This window comes from Hordeum vulgare, chromosome 2H (assembly GCF_904849725.1).
Source record: "Hordeum vulgare subsp. vulgare chromosome 2H, MorexV3_pseudomolecules_assembly, whole genome shotgun sequence".
NCBI classification, from domain to species: Eukaryota; Viridiplantae; Streptophyta; class Magnoliopsida; order Poales; family Poaceae; genus Hordeum; species Hordeum vulgare.
Window position 1 is genome coordinate 91,674,192 of NC_058519.1, and position 8,544 is coordinate 91,682,735.

The window sequence follows — 8,544 nt, forward strand, 5'->3', positions numbered from 1 at the left end:
TCGACCAAATGACAAATTTCATCAAATTTCTGAGATACAAGTTTGTACATGTAAGAAACAGAATATTGCTAGTTCATACAGAAGCAAACCATCAAGTTGCATCAATATGACATCTTGCGGTTGTCCAAGCAATGTCAGGTACACCGTACACGTGAAACCAGTCGCAGAACTCGCTGACGGTAGAACCACGCTTACTCATAATTTGGAGGTCATGACAAATGTGTTCATCCTTTGAGATGCAAACACTCAAAAAATTGGCCTGCCATTAGCTTTGAGATAACTGTAACTCCCTGACGTACAGTTGCAGCCACATAATATGTTGGGCATTTAGATACACTCGGGCCTTAATATGAATCCATTGAGAGAAATCAATGTGATGAACAGCTTCCCGATATGTCCATACCCTACTGTATTTATCCACCTTATGTTCTAGGGTCCCCATCATACATACCAAGGTTTCCTGTTATGCGTGTGGTAAGAAATGCATGTGAATCAAGATATGTGATCTCCTTGTGCAAAATGTGTTATATATGGCTACACCATAAGCATAAGGTGTTTAGAGTAGTGTGAGTTACCTCCCAATCGGTGCCTCTATTTGAAGATCAAGCACAATTCTGTATTTGTTTAAATATAAACATTAAGTTGATCTGTACCTAACACCTGGTCATAAGTACAAAAGGACCTTGTTACTGACTGCAATCCCTCCAACTAAAAAGTGAAAGATGATATTCAACACACATGCACACACCTTTGTGAGGAAATGAAAGACAATTGTCACTGACCTTGGCTTTTTGCAAAGCCGATCATGGTTGAGTGACCATAAAAAATGGATCCTCACGAAATATAGGGCATGTTTGGTTGCTGCTCGTGGTGGCCCTGCCAACCATCGGCACGCCAAAAAATTGGCAGACAATTCAGCCGCCACGATCTCACCAATATTTTGGCTACTTAATCAACATGGAGAGCTGATGGGCTCGGGGCGATGCAAATATTTGGAGCTGATCCAAACATCCGCCAACGCGCTGGTCAAGGCCAAAAATTTGGTTAGGCAACCCTTGGCTCTTGTCCAAACAACCCCATAATCCTCTAATAATTAGTACTGTACAGAAGCAATGCTTGTGCACTTTCAAAGACAACAACGGATTGGCTTGGCCCATTGCCCATCATGGGAAGAAAGAGTTTTTAGATCTGCACATATCGCAGTCTTGGCATCATTAGAACCCCCTGGTAAAAATATAGACATATTCTGCATCAACTAATGTAAGAACTTTCATACAGACACAAATAGTAATATGAACTCTTGCCAAATGGGGCTCACAAACACAACACTATATTTCATATAAGATTGCTCTCTCAGGAATAAAATATAGTTTCCTTTGCACCCTTTCTCGGATTGTTTTGAAGAAAAGAGCAAGAGAGCAACCACGAGTCCATCCTCTATCGTAGTCGCTCCCCCATTATTTGTGATGTAGGTTCATGTGTTGGTCCTAACCAGATACGATTGTTCGCAAGAAAATTGGTTTGGCTGGGTAACATAAGAACAAAAAGGATGAAGAAGTGCTTGCCTCGCAGTGGATCTCGGGCTGGTCACCCAGTCCTGGCTTGTAATGCCCCAAGTGTAACATTGCCATATTTGGAACCTTCCATGTTTGGATCCATGATGTCATGTATATGGTGTTATCATTTCATGCCTTCCCCTTTGCATCATGCCATCCATAGCATTCATGCCATTCTTGTGTTGTTGTTGTGTTGATCCATATGTGTGGTGTGATGAGTGCATGTGGTGTGTGAAGTGGTGTGCAAAGCTTGGGTTTCAACTTTGCTCATTCTTCGAGAAACTAGGTTTCAACAAACCCCTTCTTCTTTATTTTCTTGAGCACAAGATTTACTTGCTCTAAACCTGATTTTAAAATGTAGATCATTTAGAGCATTTTCTTGTGGATGTGGAGATGTGTCTAGGGCATTTTAAAACTTTGCTTAAGTGGGGTTTTATTCACAAAACATATTAGATCAATTCTGTTTTGTAAATATTTACTTGCTCCAAAAATCATCTCTATATTTTATTTAAATAGGTCACAATTCCCTTATGACCAGGGGGATTTTGTTTTTATTTTTGGGTTTGCAGAATTGCCTAGGTGGTATTATTTATCTCTGTATTGTTTTAAAATAGTTAAACCCTGTGTGGTTAACTCTCTGTTATCTGGCGCCAAAGGTTGGGCCTCCTCCCTCCCGCAGGCCCAGTGCCTCTCTCGTCGTAGCGCAGCCCATCTCCCGCGTCTGTCTTCTTCCTCCTTTCCAGCGAGGCACAGGTCCCACTCGTCAGCGTCTCTCTTCCTTCCCCTTTCCACCCGTTGCTCCTCCTCCCCTGCTTGTGCACGCACATGGGTGTCGTGGCGCGTCCCTCTCCTCCTCCTCCTCCTATAAAGCCCCTCGGCGTGCGTGCCCTTCCCTAGCGTTCCTCCTCACCGCCGCCACCTCTTCTTCTTCCCTGTGAGAAGATCTGAGAGAGAGAGAGAGAGCAGGTAAGTCAGGGAGAGGTAGTGGAGGTTCAGGTTCAGTTCGTTAGCGCAGATCGTCGCCGGCCTCCCTCCTCGTCGCCGGCAGCGTCTCCGTGGCGACCAAGGTGTTCTCGGGCATGGAGCTCCTTCCTCCTTCCCGTTCCCGGTGTTAGAAGAGAGGATCTTCCTCTCTGGCGCACCCTCCGCGGTGGCTCCGTCAAGCCGAAGCAGGTCGCCGTGTCGCCCTGCCTCTTCTTCCTGCTTCATCGTCGTCGAGCGCTTCCCCGACGTCCCCTAGGTGAGCGATCACCTCTCCTTCCCGATTCCCTGCGTGTAGTACCCCTCGTGGAGCCATAGCATCGCCGCTGTCGCCTCATGTGTTGTCAACGCCGTTGTGTCGTCGAGCCGTCATTATGGTGCTCCTCTCGGTGAGCTTGGGCCATGAATGGGACCCTGGTGATCCCCTCTTCCTCCCAACAAGAGCCCGCTTCCCAATTTGATCTGTAGCGTCGCCGACAACCTTCCCCTGTTCCGGCCGCCGTCGATTGGTAGGAATAGCAGAGGGGATACCTAAGAGGGTTACGTCCCCCTCTCTGTTAAGCAACGTTCGACTAGCAGAGTGGTAGTAGTGTGTTTTGGCGCAGAGGCACTCGTGGGTTCGATACCCCAAAGCGCCACCCTTTTGTTTTTGGTTTTTCTGGTACAGTGGCTCGACAGGGAGAGATAACCCTGTTTGCTTCCTCTGTTCTGTCGAGCGCGTGCACTAGCAGAGTGGTAGATGTGTGTGTGGGCTACCAGGGAGACCTGGATTCGATCCCAGGGTCCTCCCCTTTGTATTTTTGTTTCCTTTTCCTTTTTATTTGTTTTCTTCTTCTTTCCTTTTCCTTACTTTTGCTGCAAGCTTGCTTATTGTGTGGATCCAAGACCATGCAGTTGTTCCTTGTGCCTTATATTGTGGTGTAGGTAGTGCAAGCATGTGTGTGATGTGTGAGGGTGCTTATGTGTGTGTGCTCCACACACACATGGATATGTGTGGTGTTTTCCTACCATTAGAATAGTGTGCGTATGCATATTTGGTGTGTGTGGTTGATCTAGCATGTGTAGGCGTTTGGTGTTTGTGTGTGTGTTTATACATATAGTTGTGTGTGTAAATGTGTGCTCATACCCATGTGTAGTTGTGGGTGTTGTGGTGATATGTGTGTGTGGTGGTGTGCTAAGGCACAAGTGCATGAGGGCTACCCCTCATGTTCACCATTGGTGTTGTGAGTGTGAGCATGTGCAAGTGTAGGTGAGGGTAGTGCACATCACATGTGATAATACACTATTGGAGCTCATATGATTCTAGGTAGATTTTCAAGCAAGCTTTGTGCCTAGATGATACATGCAAGTACCTATGTTTTATATATGTTTTTGGGGGTAGAATCATACCAGGAATCCATTGGTGTAATCAGATTTCACTTTGGAGCAACTTCATAAACTGTCATTTTTCTGTCTTGATGCTATGTTTAGAGCTTCGTGCCATGTGGTGTGTTGGGCCTATGAGGATGAATCCTTGATGTGGCAGTAGTGGGTGAACTCCTCTACAACATGGAGTCTTTGTTTTATACCTAGGGGTTTGTATGAACTTGTTGTGCCTTGTCAAAGTTGACACTTGGCTGAAATTGTCAGCTTTGTGAAAATCTGTGATTTTCACTAAGTGTGAGAAACTGCTGTTATTTTCTTCCCTTGTTGATGTGGTTGCACAAGCTTATGTGCTGGGAATAAGCCCGTGCAACAAACTAAGGTTTGTGAGATTTTGGGTTTGTCTAGCTCTCTGCTAAATTTCATGCACTTTCACTTCCTGTAGATATCATTTTGGAGGCTGTCAAAATGCTTCAGAGCATAAGCAGCTGGTAAAAATATGAGATTTTCACTAAGTCCCAGAAATCTGTTATTGTTGTCCAAGTTTGTGTCCATAGATCTTCTTATGTGTGATGCCTCTCAAGTAGCTTCTTGCTCAGGCTTGTAGAGCTTTTGAATGGCTTTTGCCACATATCTTGTTTGGCTCATTTGGGTGGCTGTAGGTACTTTCAATGTTGTAGACAAAAACCGCTATGATGCTGTTTAGGACAGATTGCATGTTTTAGTTGTTTTGAAGCTTGTGTGAGCATTGTTGATGGTGTGGTGTGTTTCTTTGCACCACACCACTTATATTTGTATGTTTGATCATGTGGCAACTGATGACCCACAAGTATAGGGGATCTATCGTAGTCCTTTAGATAAGTAAGAGTGTCGAACCCAACGAGGAGCACAAGGATCTGACAAGTGGTTTTTAGCAAGGTAATATCTGCAAGCACTGAAATTATCGGTAACAAGTAGTTGTGTGACAAGATGATTCGTAGCAAGTAGCAAGTAACAACGGTAACAAAGGTGCAGCAAAGTGGCCCAATCCCTTTTGTAGCAAGGGACAAGCCTGGACAAAGTCTTATAGGAGGTAAAACGCTCCCGAGGACACATGGGAATTTCTGTCAAGCTAGTTTTCATCATATTCATATGACTCGCGTTCGCTACTTTGATAGTTTGATATGTGGGTGGACCGGTGCTTGGGTACTGCCCTTACTTGGACAAGCATCCCACTTATGATTAACCCCTCTCGCAAGCATCCGCAACTACGAAAGAATAATTAAGACAAAGTCTAACCATAGCATTAAACCAGTGGATCCAAATCAGCCCCTTACGAAGCAACACATAAACTAGGATTTAAGCTTCTGTCACTCTAGCAACCCATCATCTACTTACTACTTCCCAATGCCTTCCTCTAGGCCCAAATAATGGTGAAGTGTTATGTAGTCGACGTTCACATAACACCACTAGAGGAGAGACAACATACAACACATCAAAATATCGAACGAATACCAAATTCACATGACTACTTATAGCAAGACTTATCCCATGTCCTCAGGAACAAAAGTAACTACTCACAAAGCATAATCATATTCATGACCAGAGAGGTAATGAGTAGCATCAAAGATCTGAACATATAATCTTCCACCCAGTAATCCAACTAGCATCAACTACAAAGAGTAATTAACACTACTAGCAACCTTAGAAGTACCAATCGGAGTCGCGAGACGGAGATTGGTTACAAGAGATGAACTGGGGTTTGGAGATGAGATGGTGCTGATGAAGATGTTGATGGTGACGAGTCCCCTCTGATGAGAGGAGTGTTGGTGATGACGATGGCGACGATTTCCCCCTCAGGGAGGGAAGTTTCCCCGGTAGGATCGTCCTGCCGGAGCTCTAGATTGGTTCTGCTCAAGTTCCGCCTCGTGGCGGCGGCGATTCCTCCCGAAAGCCTCCTCCTGAATTTTTCTGGAACGAAACCCTTCTTGTAGCAAAAGAGGGGGGGAGAGGGCTAGCTGGGAGCCCACAAGCCCCCTAGGCGCGGCCAGGGGGAGGCCGCGCCTAGCAGGCTTGTGGCCTCCTGCTGGCGCCCCTCTAGTACTTCTTCGGCCTAGTATTTTTTATAAAATCCAAAATAAATCCTCGTTGATTTTCACGGCTTTTGGAGTTGCGCAGAATAGGTATCACAAACTTACTCCTTTTTGAGGCCAGAATTCCAGCTGCTAGCATTCTCCCTCTTCATGTAAACCTTGCAAAATAAGAGAGAAAAGGCATAAGTATTGTATCGTGAAGTGTAATAACATCCCAAAAAGCGATAAATATCAACATGAAAGCATGATGCAAAATGGACGTATCAACTCCCCCAAGCTTAGACCTCGCTTGTCCTCAAGCGAAAGCCGAGATCAATAAAATGCCCACATGTTTAGAGAGAGAGGTGTCGACAAAACAAGATACGAACATGCAGGCATCATGATCATAGTGAGAACAGCAATACCATCATATGAACTCTTATGCTAAAGTGACAATTCCTAGACAAAGTAAAGTATGGATCAAGAGCCTTACCGAGAATTGACAACCGATAGCCTTTAGTCAGTGAAGCAATTGCAATTTATCACAACATCGGAAAGAGTCAAATAAGAGCTTGTAAAGCAAATCCACATACTCAATCATCCTTTTGTCTTCTACAATCGCTACAACTCACGTGGTACTCATGAGATAAAAGTTGCAGTCGAACACAAAGAAAGATAGGGGCTTACAGTTTCGCCTCCCAACTATTTACCTCAAGGGTAATATCAACAATAATAATTCATGAATACTTACTTCCAAGCTGACATATGAATATAGATCTTTCCCTAGCATATGACGTTAGCGAAGATAAAGGAGAAATTAGGAATTGGTGTAGATCACCATGAGTCTTTCAAGGGAAAAAAAGTAAAGGTACAAGATAGCCCCTTCGCAAAGGGAAGCAGAGGTTGTCATGCGTTTTTCAGGTTTGGATGTGTGTCCTCTTAGTGTGGAGGAACGTCACTTTATATTGCCTCCTGTGATAAAGAACTTTATTATGCAGTCTGTCGCTTTTATGTCTTCCTCATCACAGGTTCGTACAAATCTTATTTTCCACACACTAATAGATCATACATATTAGGGAGCAATTTTTATTGCTTGCACCGATGACAACTTACTTGAGGGATCTTATTCAATCCATAGGTAGATATGGTGGACTCTCATGGCAAAACTGGGTTGAAGGTTTATGGATGCACAAGTAGTATCTCTACTTGGTGCGGGAGTTTTGGCTAATATGAGCTGGAAGCAATCATCACATGCTAAGGGATCTCTAGTCATATAACATTGTTCGGAACCAAGCAAACACAGTTCATTATGTTGTCTTCCTTGTCCAACATCTACTTCTAAGCATGCAATAGTTTAGTGTGTGTTCACAATCATAGATGGTGTCAAAGATGATATATTTATATGTGAACCTCTCCTTCTTTATCACTTCCTATTGATTGCAGCAATGACCAAGGTCTACGTTTGTCTACCCTCAACAAGTTTCAATCAACATTCTTTTTATATGTGAAGCCATCACTTCCCATAAGATCATTACATGATCTTTCATGCTTTTGTTCTTTTATCATTCTCTTGATCATGGCATGAGGCAAGGCCCTCAACTAAGACACTCTTTATTATATGGCGATCTCGAATACATCGGGGGTGACATAAAGCAAAACTCAAGCCTAAAACACTAAGACCTTTATTCTACTAGAGAAAGATAAAACCAAAAAGGATCGAACTAAGAAAAGGTAAAGGCAAAAGATGTGATGGTGATACGATACCGGGGTAACTCCCCCAAGCTTGGCATAAGCCAAGGGGATTGCCCATACCCATGCTTAGTTGTCTTCCTTTGGAGGTGATGGTGATGGAGCAGTCCTGTTCCTTGATTCCAAGAGGGCCATCAACCTTTGGTTTATACCTTGGAGCTCTGTGATATGTTTCTCCAGCAAAACAACTTCACGAGTGAGAAAAGTATTGAAAACACGAGTTGTTTCACAAAACCTTAAGAGTTCAGTCAAGCATGGAGACAATAGGTGGAGGTACGGTTGAAGGAAATCCACTTCTTCAACTTCTTCCTTGTTGAACACAGACTGCCCGTCGTCCCATGCCTGATTCTCCTCCTTAGTTTTGCCCTTGGTTTCTTTAGGTAGCCTTTCCTTGGCCTTCATGACCTCCATTCTTTTCAGATCAGCATTTACTTCTCCATAGACTTGAGGGAGATCGTTCTCCCCCACGGATCCCTGAGACGACATCTTGCTCTAAATCTGCGGCAGAAAACAGGCTCGAAACAAAAACAGAGGAAAATTGTGTGATACGAGGGTCAAACCTTTCGGGATAATATATAATGATTTTTTTACCAGAAGGAGTACTCCGCAAGAAAACGGAGTCCGGGAGGCACACGAGGTGGCCACAAGCCCCCCAGGCGTGGCCAGGGGGTGGCCCGCGCCTGGCAGGCTTGTCGCCTCCTCCTGCGCTTTCCGGACTACCTTAAATTTTTCTATTTTTTCAAAAATTCCAAAACGGAGAAAAATTCCAACTGGAAAAGTTTTGGAGTCAGTTTACTTACCGAATCACATACTGCTACTGCAACAGACAACAGCGCCAGAAATTA